This window comes from Mixophyes fleayi, chromosome 10 (genome assembly GCF_038048845.1).
Source record: "Mixophyes fleayi isolate aMixFle1 chromosome 10, aMixFle1.hap1, whole genome shotgun sequence".
Lineage (NCBI taxonomy): Eukaryota > Metazoa > Chordata > Amphibia > Anura > Limnodynastidae > Mixophyes > Mixophyes fleayi.
Window position 1 is genome coordinate 32,428,278 of NC_134411.1, and position 13,809 is coordinate 32,442,086.

General features: G+C 42.7%; 1 protein-coding gene across 2 annotated transcripts in view; it reads right to left on the reverse strand.

Annotated features, from left to right (window-relative positions):
* PRR5L (proline rich 5 like) overlaps positions 1-12,971 on the reverse strand; it is a 38,404-nt gene extending 25,433 nt beyond the window's left edge. Inside the window, exon 1 of one of the 2 annotated variants that reach the window (XM_075188329.1) lies at positions 11,808-12,971. The gene's annotated coding sequence lies outside the window, so the exon portion shown is untranslated. The remainder of the gene's footprint in view (positions 1-11,807) is intronic. The other variant, XM_075188328.1, reaches the window with a different exon arrangement.
* Positions 12,972-13,809: the final 838 nt, after the last annotated feature.

Below are 13,809 nucleotides of genomic sequence, written 5' to 3' on the forward strand. Positions count from 1 at the left end.
CGATATCCGACCGTTTGGTCAGATATCGTGTGAGTGTGTATAGTGACACAATGATCTAAAGTCGTCACAAAGTGATGATCATCGTTTCATTTGTTTGTTCGTACTGTTTAATAGTTTCCGACCAATCACTGACCGATCATGCAGTGTGTATGCCCTCATGCTCACGATCCCCATAGAGTTTACAGAGTCGGGTTCTCTTCAGCCGATGCCAGTGATGAATGTCCCGGTGAATAAATGTAGAGACTGCTGTAGGAGGAATAATTCATTTGTTCGTTCTGAGACAGCTTGAGAGGCACAGACGCTAACGAAATTCGTTAGGACATGTGGATAGCTATAACAAGGCGGTTTTAATCAGTGTGACAATAATGAATGAATGAATATTGTGCTGTCATTCTCTGAAGACTAGAGGAACAGATGAAGAGCACATATATGAAGGTAAATTATGGCAGTGTGTACGCATGAATCGTCAGACTGATCGGACTTTCAGTCGTAGGTACAAGTGTTTGAGATAACACATTGGTGGGAAAAATACTTAGTGTTTACCTAGCCTAACCAAACAGCGGTACTCCCTGAGGCTAGGAGTATCAATGTCCCTGATAAGCTAATCATTCTGGCATAGCCCTGTGTTTGTTCGCGTAGGACAAATACAGAATTGTTGGTGCACTGATGTTATGTAGCCAAAAAAGGTGTGACCCTAGAAAAGGGTAGTTATAAATGATGATTAATTAAACAATGAAATAAAATCATCCAATGATGAATGCAACTTCCCTTTAACCAACACAATATTATCAGTAGATGCACAAAAGAGCTTTGTCAATTATTATTTTTCACATTCATTCCAACCACAAATGCCACAAATATTATACAGAATCGTCTCTCAAGATAGGAGTTTAGGTAAATAGGAACTGTCAGGAAATGGTGACAGACAGAAATAGCTTCTTTATGTTGTGGATTAATGAAATATCTTTCATTTGTGGTCAGTAATCTATTGACATTATACCAGTGTGCTTTGTATATAATGTCTGATTTAATTTTTTTTGTTGTACTTCACAGGACTGTCCCATCTTTAAACTAAGAGACGGGACTTGTTATTTAGGGGAGGGGGGGGACATCCGTACAAAAGAGATATGTGAATGGGCAGATAGTGGTATAGTTGCCACAATGGGGTGGGACAGAGTTTGTGAACATGCTGGAGGGAAATAGTAAGCTCTTCTGTCAAATCTATGAATCTGTCTGTCTCTCTATGTATATTAGGGAATTTAGACTGTAAGCTCCAATGGGTCAGGGACTGATGTGAGTGAGTTCTCTGTACAGCGCTGCAGAATTAGTGGCGCTATATAAATAAATGGTAATGATGATGATATGTCAGCTATTTTTTTTTTGCAACTATTAGTGTTCATGAAAACGATCCCTGTAAATTACTTTAATTTCAGGTAGTGCTTGCAACAAACATATTTTCCATGTAGTGGGAAAAAAATGTGTCAAGTTTGTTTTTGTGAATATTTTACCCAGTTGATAGTGTGTCTCTTTCTCTCTCTCTCCCTCTCTCTTCCTCTCTCTCCCTCCCTCCCTCTCTCTCCCTTCCTCTCCCTCTCTCTCTCTCTTTCTCTTTCTTTCTCTCTCTCTCTCTTCCTCTCTCTCTCTCTCTCTCTCTTCCCCTCTCTCTCTCTTCCCCTATCTCTCTCTCTCTCTCTCTCTCTCTCTTCCCCTCTCTCTTCCTATCTCTCTCTCTCTCTCTTCCCCTCTCTCTCTCTCTCCCTCTCTCGTCCTCTCTCTCCCTCCCTCTCTCTCCCTTCCTCTCCCTTTCTCTCTCTCTTCCTATCTCTCTCTCTCTCTCTCTCTCTCTCTCTCTCTCTCTCTCTCTCTCTCTCTCTCTTCCTATCTCTCTCGTCCTCTCTCCCTCTCTCTCTCCCTCTCTCTTCCCCTCTCTCTCCCTCTCTCTCTCCCTCTCCCTCTCTCTTCCCCTCTCTCTCCCTCTCTCTCTCTCTCTCTCTCCCTCTCTCTCTCTCTCGTCCTCTCTCTCTCTTCCTCTCTCTCTCTCGTCCTGTCTCTCCCTCCCCAATTAGATGTGCACACAAAAAAGTCACGAGAATAGATATAACATTTTATAGATTGTCATTGTTGTACGTTTTTTACAGAATACAGAGTTGCTGATTAGCTTTTATACAGGTTAACAATTAACTGTAGCAGAGAGCTGTAACCTGTAAATCTGCTTTGGTTTATAACAATAGAAAAAGATTTGCGAGGTCAGGGGTTATATATGAAATTATCACATGGAAAAGGAAGGTAGGAGAGAACAATCTATGCGGTACACTTTACCACACGTGCTGACTCTCCCGATATGTCCAGGAAACTCCTGAAATAGGCTGATTACCCACCAATCATGTATTCGTGCACCACCTTTATAAATAGTACCTGTGAATCTACTTTAGATTTTCTGAAATCCTGATAAATAGCAACAAAAGACCAAGAAACGCGTTGGTGAATTCTATGTACTACGGAATTCAATAGCAATAGTGATCTTCTGGTCTTCCGAACCATGAATAGTGCTCCCGTACCAGCATTGGCAGTACCAGCGCACCACTGGTTACACGTTATTGGTTCCCATATTATAATATGAGATGCAATTTCAAATGATTTGCATTTTCTCACATAGACATTATTACACTATTGGTCACCAGCCAATTGTCTTCTTGTCTTTGCATCCAATAACTGGGTCAAGGAACAAGATGACTCATAGTCCATCTACTCCAAGCGTGAGCAGTGGCCTAGGCCCCTTATGTCCTAGGCCCCCCTGCACCCATTACAGATAAGCCAGTGGTCCCATCAGTGTGTTTTGTCCCCAGTGTGATCTATATCACACCTGACAGGGTGACCGTCATGCAATGTCATTTATAATAGTGTTGATGGCTGTGTATATATGCTAGACATACTTGCCAACTCTCCCTGAATGTCAGGGAGACTCCCTGAAATAGGGGTGATCTCCCTCACTCCCTGAAGAGTCTGGCATTCTCCCTGATGCTGAGCCAGTACAAGACGTGGTTGGCTTCGCCATCTGTGACATGATGACACAGTTGAAAAATTGTGTCCTATGTCCATGTATTGATGCCTATGGAGGCGGCCATTTTCATGGAGACCCAGATTTAATCAAAGACTGACAGGTAAGACAACATGACTTCAGTAATGGAGACAGAAATGTAAAAGACACTTCAGTCTCTAGAGATTCATTAGCTGCTTTTCTTTAACGCATAGTTGCCTACTCTCCTGGAATGACCAGGAGACTCCCGCATTTCTGAGAGACCTCCCGGGCTCCCGAGAGAGCAGGGCAACCTTGCGGTTCTTGCCCCCGCAATAGATAAGTGGCGGGGACTGGGGCTTAATGACGCAAATATCGCGTCATCTTAGCCCCGTCCCCTGCAGTAATTGGCCACAATTGTGACAATCGTTTAAGGGCGGGGCCAAAATGATGCAATTCGTCAAGTCCCGCCCCTCGAACGCCCACCTCCCCTGGGATTTCCCTGAAGCCAACAAGGAAAAGTTGTCAAGTATGTGAATATCTACTTTATTGTATTTGACAAACTTGACAAGCAAGCATTTGCTCAGTGTCCCTGCTCTGCTGGCTTCCTTCACAGAAGACGGCAGCTGGTATGGACCAATCCGTACGTGGGAAAATGGCTTAGCCAGACAGAAGGTAAAAATATCCTTATCTGAGCAGAAACTAGCTAGAGCCCTGCTTTTAAACAGCTGAAGAGAATAGTGTTCATGTGTTTACCAGAAGGTGAATTCTGACATTCAGAATAGATCTGTTCAATTTGCGAAATCATATGTACTTTTCTTCGCACTACATACACATACACGTATACATACATACACAACAAAACAGGACGTGTGCTAAATAAAAATAATAATCTTTAAAATCTATCTAATCTGCGATACTTATGTGTTACCTCCCTGCCTGTGGCTGGATTTTTTGCCAAAATTCCGTCTTAAATAAACTGCCCTGCTAGAAGCTTCAGTGTATGCTACAACATATTTATTGTTGCTGATCAGCATAGCAGCTTCCAGACACCAACATAGGAGATTATACAACCAGTGTAGGCAGTGCTGTCTGGTGAGTATTGACTGTGCATTGTACAGCACAGAATTTGAACTGATCAATGCCCGGCAAATTATAATATAATATAATTTAAACTCCCTTCGGGCAATTATAGAGGCCGTCTATCAACTGACACTGACCCTACAGACTCCAAACAAACTAAAAGTCCTTCTTCGTTCACAGGAAAGGTTTATCCATTAAACAACTCGTGAATAGTCCTAGGACCTTGTAATCAACAATGTTGACAAGGGAGGTATTGATTATTATGTCTAGAGAAGCATACAATACAGAATCCATAAAATACTGTCTGATACTCTTACCTACAAACTGTTACCTGGTGACGCAACACAGTCTTTTAACACAATCTTAGGAAACATAATTGGCATAACATACTCACCCAGTCGGAACATGATTGTATTGATTAATTCAAGAATGCCGATATTTTATCAATTAACCAATATTCACAAGAATCTCAATAATCCACATGGAAGTCCCATTATTTCTGGAATTTTAACTGTAGCATCATACTTATCTAAATATGTGAGTATAAATGTCCCTTCTATTATCAAAGATACCAATAACCTAATCAAAACTCTGGATAATATACAATGGGACGAGATACAAATTTGATTCTCTTTACCTGGGATATTGAATCTTAGTATTCTGATAGAGACCACAAACAGTTCCTTATTGTGGTATCCCAGGAATATTTATATAATATATACTAATAAAGTAATTTACCTAATACTCCGGTTGAATTTTTGAATACCATGTACTATTGTCATTATTTTAAATATGATAGGAAACTTATCATATTAAACGTCACAAATGGGGTAGATTTATCAAGCCTTTTAAAAAGGAAAAGAGGAGATGTTGCCCATAGCAACCAATCAGATTCTAGCTATCATGTTCTAGAATGTACTAGATAAATGACAGCTAGAATCTGATTGGTTGCTATGGGCAACATCTCTACTTTTCCTTTCCATAAGGTCTGATAACCTCCACATCCAAGCCAAGTTTTACCACAAAGATCCCAGGACAAGGGATAATATCCACCATTGATAAACAAAATAAAAACTGAGGTTAATTATATAAAACGGGACACAGTTTGCAGAGCGGGAAGACGCTACATAAACGATACAGCTTCGTATCAGCGTTTAGTGATGACCACAGGAAATCTGAAATTGTAATTAAGAAAAATTGAGAGCATTGTGTAAACATGGACTTGTTATTTGCCCCATTAATTTCTGAACAACCCATGTTCATCTATTGCAAAGCTGATAATATAAAAAATAGGATTTCTCTGTTCTTACCAGGTATTTGAAGCGATTGATTGGAGAATTATTTTTTCTAATTTTCAATCAACAGTGATATTTCTCGCCAATCGGATTATTTAGTGTATGTACAAGCCTGTCCGTGCAAACCTCAGCGTGTGGCTCGCAGAATAGCTAATTTGCGAACATCGACAGTCTTTTTAATCTATAGAATACCCGCCACTAAATATACCATCATTCTGCCAAATACCACAATGCAAATCCTATTTATCCATAGGCAAACCGAGGGGGAGGGGGTTTCTAGTGCCTGGAAACCCCCCTCCAAGCCTGGGGCACTGTATAATTGAGGTGGCTGGACTCTGCCCCTGCTTCACACGGCTCTGCTTGAAAAGGGAGAACTGTGTGCACCTAACAGTAGTCCACGCAGCCTTGCCCATGTATATTATGGGGATAGGAAGAGTTGGAGAGCAGCCAAGCACTGTCTAATATTATAGCCACACCCCCATGCATGCTGGTCACGCCCACTGGCGGCGTGTTGTGGAAGCCCCCCTCTACAAATCCTGCTTTTGCCCCTGTTGAGTTAGATTTTATAACCTAGGAACAGTTCCACTAAATGATAGAGGGCAGACAGATTGGCCCATTTGCACAACTGGGGATTTAGTGCAATTTTTACTGTAAACATCTTAATTCCACATGGTTTTAATGATTCCTTTGATTGTAATATATTTTTTAGAACATTAGGTTTTTTATTATACCAAAGAGATATTTAACAATTATGTTTATGACTGGAATGTCTTGTTATAAGAATTAATCTTCACAGTCTTTATTATATCATATATTTTATATGTTTGTGTTTGCAGTTTTTATATAAGATATATGCTTGTATAATTTTTATACATGCTCAATTTTAATTAGGCTGCCGCTTTGCATAGGTCAGGGTATATCTCTTCAAAGAAGAGACGTTAACATATGAAATGAAATACATAGGGGGAACAAAGGCTCTGATTAACTTGGTTCACACTTAATCCTGGCTGCAATTGATTTGCTACTTGGCTACTTGTCCTATAGAAGTGCAATTACTTACTTACTATTCTACTAATGACAAAATGCACTTGATCTATGTGCTTTTATGATTCCTTTTGTCTCGCGCTCTCCAATCAAAATCCTACATGTTAAGCACATGTAAACAGATGTACCAATTGAGACAGTAAATATTTGCAATATTATTTTGTAAGGATATTTTTTCCGTTTCAGTGCATTTGATCAACCGTATTTGTCCACTCTCCCGGGAAGACTCCCGAATTCCAAGTAGGTCTCCCGGTCTCCCAGGAGAGCAGGCCCCCTGATGGTATCAAGGTAAGGTTGAAAGACACAGAAGGAAGATAGAAAGATGAAGTAGAAATGTATTTAGTAAAAGTTGTAATAATGAAACCTTTAAGTGATGCACAGTGAACATGAAAAGAGATGAGAAAACCGAGCGGAGTTGTATCACTCATCATCATCATCATCACCATTTATTTATATAGCGCCACTGATTCCGCAGCGCTGTACAGAGAACTCACTCACATCAGTCCCTGCCCCATTGGAGCTTACAGTCTAAATTCCCTAATATAGACATACACTCACACACAGACAGAGAGGGAGACACTAGGGTCAATTTGATAGCAGCCAATTCACCTACCAGTATGTTTTGGGAGTGTGGGAGGAAATCGGAGCACTCGGAGGAAACCCACGCAAACACGGGGAGAACATACAAACTCCACACAGATAAGGTCATGGTCGGGAATTGAACTCATGACCCCAGTGCTGTGAGGTAGAAGTGCTAAACACTGTCGCAGTTTACTGGGACCCATATAATCTGCTAGCTGTGGGGAGGGTTCCCTTTTATAATTGCCCCTTTGCCAAAAGCTTTTCTTATAGAGCGTATATTTTTCCAGTTTATGAATTAATCCTGGCAGTACCCTCTCAGCGGCCAGGCATGTAATTGATGCAATCACTAGCAGTGTGCAGACAATTAGCTGCTTCGTGTAATAGATTCAGTGAGTTCAGTCTATGAACTTTACACTGATATTAACAAATAGGTCTGCAGTGACTGTCTGCCAGATCACAAGGGGATCCTGCACGACTGGGGGAGGGAGGGAGGAAACCCAAGAATTAGGGTCAGAGGTGTACACCCCCCTATTCCTCTCCCTAAACTGCAAAACTTTTTGCTGGTGTTGTAAGGCCGATCTAGTTATTATCAGAGATGCACTATAATCCAACACTGTAGACAGCTGATGTATCCCAAACATTATGTTCTATAGGCTAAAGCAGGTCTGGCCAACCTGTGGCTTTCCAGGTGTTGTGAAACTACAAGCCCCAGCATGCTCTGACAGTAAATAGCCAGCTGATACCTGGCAAAGTATTCTGGGACTTGTAGTTTCACAACACCTGTACAGCAACAAGTTGGCTAGGCCTGGACTAGAGCTAGCTGTGGTTTGTCACATAGTTGCCTACTTTCCCGGATTGTCCGGGAGACTCCCCGAATTTTTGGGAGTTCTTCCGGACACTCGGGAGAGTAGGACAAGCTCCCGCATCCTGACTGTTCGTTGGTGAAAGGGGGTGGGGACATCCTGGCCCGCCCCCTGCTATAATTGGACGAAATTGGTATGGTTTAGCAGAGGGGCAGGGCCTAAAGATGCGATTTGCGTGGCCTCCTGTAAGGGAAATCTCCAAAGTAGGCAAGTTTGGTTTATCAGCTGTTGTGGCACTACCATTCCCAACTTGCCTTGCCTTGCTAGCCGCAGGCTGCCTAATCCTGCAAAAGGCATTCATATACATAGATGAAGAATTGTATTGCTCAACCACAGAGGCAAGCAACATTTTCCAGAATTTTCCGTGGAATATCACCCTCATTCTCCATAGCCATACATGCCGACACTTTCTACCAGGTGACAGGTCCGGGCTACTCTGGGAGCCCTGACAAGGTCCCCCCTCTAGTGGAACCATCAGCTTATTGCTGCCGGTGAATGTAGGAAGCAGTCCCATACCGTAGGGATCTAGGGAAGCCGGAGAGACTTCAGCAGGATCCCATAAAAAAATTACAGGTAACGCCATCCTGATATGCCGCTACCTTTCTGCGAAATGCAAAGCTTATCAAAGCTTCATGCATTGTAGAACTTCACAGTCCCCATATTAATCTATGAGAACTGCGTTAAGAAACGTTAAGCGGGTTATGGCAGGAGAAATCTTTTCTTCCTCCTGACATAAACCTTTCACACATTCTGCGATGTCCATTTTATGGAGAAAACTGCTGTTTTCTCCTGTTTAAACAGCTGATCGCACTTTCATACATAGACCGCTGCATCTTCACACCGCTGCGGAACAGCCTGTTCTGCCGGCAGACTCAATTCACGTGAAATTACTAATACTAGGAAACAGCTACAAAATATACTGTCTACTGCTTTTCAAATTTAGTATTATTTTCAGTATAATGTCCCTCAACATACTTGTATTTATATAATGGTATAGTGCAAAGCATATTAAGCCCAGCGTCACTACATAAACTATACTATATAAATGACCGATATGTATTCTTAGTGTTATCATAGTGACTAGGTAATTGATTTAAAAAAATATATATATATATATATATATATATATATATATATATATATATATACAGCTTTGTGTCCTCAACAAATAACTGTTGCTTTTAGTCATAGTTATAACCATTTTAACATTATTGATGGGGAAACCCTGGTGAAGACCAGATCTGGGGGTAAATGTATCAATCTGCGGGTTCTTCAACACCCGCGTGTTCAGCCTCTTCCGCGATTAAATTTCAAGCAGCGCTGCATTGTAAAGGGTTAACTTCCCTTTACAATGCAGCGCCGCTTGAAATTTAATCGCGGAAGAGGCTGAACACGCGGGTGTTGAAGAACCCGCAGATTGATACATTTACCGCCTGGTGTCTGATTTCCATATGGAAATAGTACTACCGACTACTTTGTATACACGAAGAGGAACTGTCATTTATTCTGAGACAGTGATGTCATTCAGTGATTGACATCCTGACAGTGCGATATCTAAATATCATCATCATCATCATTTATTTATATAGCGCCACTAATTCTGCAGCACTGTACAGAGAACTCACTCACATCAGTCCCTGCCCCATTGGAGCTTACAGTCTAAATTCCCTAACACACACAGACACACAGATTAGGGTCATTTTGATAGCAGCCAATTCACCTACCAGTATGTTTTTGGAGTGTGGGAGGAAACCGGAGCACCCGGAGGAAACCCACGCAAACACGGGAAAAACATACAAACTCCTCACAGATAAGGCTATGGTCGGGAATCAAGCTCATGACCCCAGTGCTGTGAGGCAGAAGTGCTAACCACTGAGCCACCGTGCACAGAATTTATTAACCAATCTGTCTGTCATGTGAACCTATTAAGGTCTACACTCCGGCTTTCCGAATTGCAGCGGGTACGGGCACTTTAGGAGTGTACCCACTGCTCACACACAACTGACTTAAATTACGAAGAGCACAGAATGAGCGTTACAAAACACATTTGCTTTGCGCCACTTAGATGGTCCATCCGACCTCCTACCCCTTTAGTACGCACCGGCCCCTCTTATTATGTTACAACTTTCTATTATTCGCATCAAACAGCGCTTGGCTTAGTCTCATTTTAAAGTGAAATTAATTTTGAGAGTGAGGTGTAAATGTCTTTGTTAATGCGCCTCTTTGTGTGCTTTAAGCTTTTTTTACATTGGGCAAAGCGCATCTACAAAAAAAAGATTTCTCCTCCAAAATGCACCCTTCCACACAGCAAGGAACAGCCCTAAAACGGTGCTCCCTTTACCTCTTTAACTCACTTCAATAATTTTCGCTCCCCAAAATTAAATCTCGGGTTTTTTTGCAAAACTTGGAGCTTCGCTGCGTAAGAAATGCAAAACTTCCGCTACCCCGCAAAGGCCGCCATCTTGGCCCACAAACACACGCACTTCGATGGAAATCTAGGTGCACTGGCGCACACCAAGGCACTCAGCGCCACCATAAAGGATTTTGCGGCCACATCGTAAATGACCTCCACTGGGGGCCGCCAAAATTCAGGAGGGTTCAACCTATCGATTCACCAGGAACTGGTGACATCAATGAGACATAAGGCACATTGTAGCTCGTGCCTCAGGTCTTCACTTGAATGGGATTCTAAAAAAGAAAAAGAGAAAAATAGATTTTTTTTTTTCTTTTCTTTAGAACACTCTAGATACACGTGTTCATTATTATTATTATTATTATTATTATTGTCACTGTCAAAGGTCAGCTGAGTTATAGGATCGCCATACACTTGCCGACCAGCAACTGTCGGATGTCAGATATGTCGGATACACCCACACACATGTGTAGCCAAACAGACACATCAGTCCAGGCTGACAATGACCACATAGACATCAGATACTGCCATCATCCAACTGAGTTTATCACAATAAAAGCACAATTCCTCATTTACATTACATTCTGTCAATCCCACAAGCTCCCGCAACCCATAATTGGCACAGATAAGCCTCATGACACCATTTAATTACATGTAGAGAACTATATTTTACAAAGCATAAACCCTGCATAAATAGGGTTTACAGTATACACAGGTTTTCCTCATCTCTGCAACAATCATCACCTTCCCTAGTTCCTCTTTCTAAACTTCCGTGTGAAGTTACTCATCCATAAAGTAGTTTCTAATTAGTAACCATTAGTGACACCTATAAAAAAATACATACAGTAGCAGGACATACCAGAGACATTACACATGCAGTGTTGTTTCACAAACAAGCAAACTGTCAGCATGAAGTGACACATATCACAAAACACAGTGTAGGGGGAGGTGGGTTGGTGGTGGGTGAGGGTAGTGTTTGGGGGGGTTGGCAGAAAGTGAACTCTCCGGGTCGGTGGTCACTGCTCTATGACAGCAGATGTCTGGACAATGTGGTCCTAGCAAAAAAGGGAAACCCCCATCCCAAATAACACAGCTCACTGCCCCATTGAGTATCCTCATCAATGATTCAAGTAGGGATGTCAGTTTCACCCCCCCCCCCCCCCCACCCCCCATCCACACTCTCTCCCAAAAAAAAATATAATAAAACAGAGGAGACATCATAATAATGAAATAATAACAAAAAGTTTCAAAATAAATAAGTGCTTCAAAACAATCACCAAATAGAAACATGATTTTGTATCAACAGCTGTACAGTATAATAAAGCCATCACTGATATACATCTAGAAACAGACTATTATGTATTTATTTTGCGCTCTTACGCATCCAGCAGACGGACGCGCAGAGCAGCTGACAGATATACATTGTATTATTATTTCTGAGTTAAGCCTTCAGCTGACTTATTGCAGAGCTGCTCTAGTTTGGAAGGGTCACGTTGGTCTATAGGACTTACCCCAGAGATGCTGCCTGTTGCTCCCACGCAGTTGCTTCGGGAGACCCCCTGGCACTGCCCAGAGAGGGGGGATCTGCACTTTGCATCAGCCTCCTGCAGGAATTTCACACTCAGAAGAGCCCGGCTCTTTAGCCTGTGTGATCTCTCATTCTCCACCCATCAAAGTCGGCTCTCCACCCCCCCAGTCTGTGTCTATTAACTCCCTCATCCCTCCCTGCCTCTCTCGTCTGCTCGTTGTGTCTCTATCTCAGGAAGTTTACACACTGTGACCTTCTCTGACTTGCATCAGGAGGATGTGTCCGCTTGTGACATTGCTGCCATCCGCTCAGTGACTGACAGGGGGTACATCTGGCAAATGGGGGCAAACGTGGGCATGATGATAGAACAAGGAGCAATTATCTTGCATGGGAGGTGCAAATAGTATCCATATAATTCACATGGCAAATGTATTTTAATTGCAGTTACAGACTGAGGCAGTTGATCCAAAACTTCTCAGTTCGAGGTACCCTTACGTTCCCAATAATTTTTTCAAGGCACCCCATAGCCAAAATTATTACCAAGTAGTCCTCCGCTTTGCGTACCCAGCTTGCCACCAGCCCTGGCCACGGCACCCCTGTGAGATCACCACGGCACCCCAGGGAGCCACAGCGCACAGTTTGGGAACCGCTGGACTGGGGCGAGTGACAGATTAGTCATTAGATAATGGTAATTTCATATGTACGGTAATCCCTCACCACCGTCCTTTCTATAGAGAAGATCCCATATAACTGTTTTCCAAGAGATTACTTTGATCTTCAAACTTATCATGCTCAATATGGCCACTGGCGTCGTCGAGTGGGCGGGGAAAAGCATCTGATGTCACTAATGACATCGTCGTGCACCTGCCCACTTCACTAGGAGGGTGGGGCCTGGTGACATGATTCGCATCATCGTACCACGCGAAGCAGGTAGGCACCCTTCTGGGAGAATTGTCTGCTCATCTGCGAGGTTTCGCCCTAATCTGGGGAAATGTTTAAAGTTGACATTAAACCTATAAAGTTATTACATGTCGGGTGTCAAAACAGCTGTTTAAATTTATAAGAGATTTGCTGGGTGCTGCCATATTTATGCAAAAACCCATCCAACAACTCAATCATAGACACGCCGCCACGTATGTGTTATCGCCTGCGTCTGAACAACGCTTTGTCCATCACACAGTTACAGCCAGAGCCGTAACTTAATATGTTAGCACCTGGGTCGAGAAAGAAAAATGCTGCCCCCTCTCCAGCCCTCAATTTTAACCAAATTAACCTAAAATATTCATAAGCTGCACCCCCCTTCAGCATTGCGCCTTGGGTGATCGACCCCTATCGCACAGCCCTAGTTACGGCCCCGGTTCAGGGGCAAACACAGGATTTGTAGAGGGGGGTTTCCACACCACGCCACAAGTGGGCGTGACCAGCATGCATGGGGGCGTGGCTATAATATTAGACAGTGCTTGGCTGCTCTCCAACTCTTCATATCCCCATAATATACAGGGCAATGCTGCATGCACTACTGTTAGGTGCACACAGCTCTCCCTTTTCAAGCAGATTCGTGTGAAGCGTGGGCAGGGTCCAGACACCTCAATTATACAGTGCCCCAGGCTTGGAGGGGGGTTTCCAGGTACTAGGAACGCCCCCCCCCCCCCTCGATTTGTCTATGCGGTTGCAGCCATAGGAGTCATTAATCCCTATGGCACATAAATTAGAAAATAGACAATGGATGAAACAGATCAGTACATGCTGATTGTCCATCTTCAGTTGTTCATACAACATATATGTCCATTTGTATAAGAGACCGGGAGGTCCGAGAGCTAATGCACTAGTCTTGCATTATAGAGTGTTTTGGATGCAGTTCAGCTTGGAAAAAATGCTGGTAGGCCGGACACCTAAACAGAGAGCACAATACTATTGTCCCATATTGTATAACACAGTAGATCATAGCACAGTACTGCCATTAGCTTGGAAAAGTTATTATTTGA